The sequence below is a fragment of the Brassica oleracea genome, chromosome C1 (assembly GCF_000695525.1).
Source record: "Brassica oleracea var. oleracea cultivar TO1000 chromosome C1, BOL, whole genome shotgun sequence".
Lineage (NCBI taxonomy): Eukaryota > Viridiplantae > Streptophyta > Magnoliopsida > Brassicales > Brassicaceae > Brassica > Brassica oleracea.
The window spans coordinates 30,441,841-30,442,103 of record NC_027748.1 but is presented as its reverse complement, the minus strand read 5'-3'; positions in this window follow the sequence as shown (position 1 = coordinate 30,442,103).

The following is a 263-nucleotide window of genomic DNA, read 5'->3' as shown; positions in this document are numbered from 1 at the left end:
TGTAGCTCCTGGTTCATACTACGAGGTTCAGAAACTCGTAGCTGGTCTTGGTTTATCGTATCAGGTAATAGATGTATGCAGCGACAACTGCATGATTTATTGGAGGACGAATGAACAGCGGGTTACATTCAAATTTTGTGGAAGAGTGGAAGAGTTCCGGTGCCATATAAAAGGATGTGGTATTTGCCTTTGACGGAAAGGTTGCAGAGGTTGTATCTGTCTGAACGCACAGCGCAACCAATGAGATGGCATGCGGAGCACTC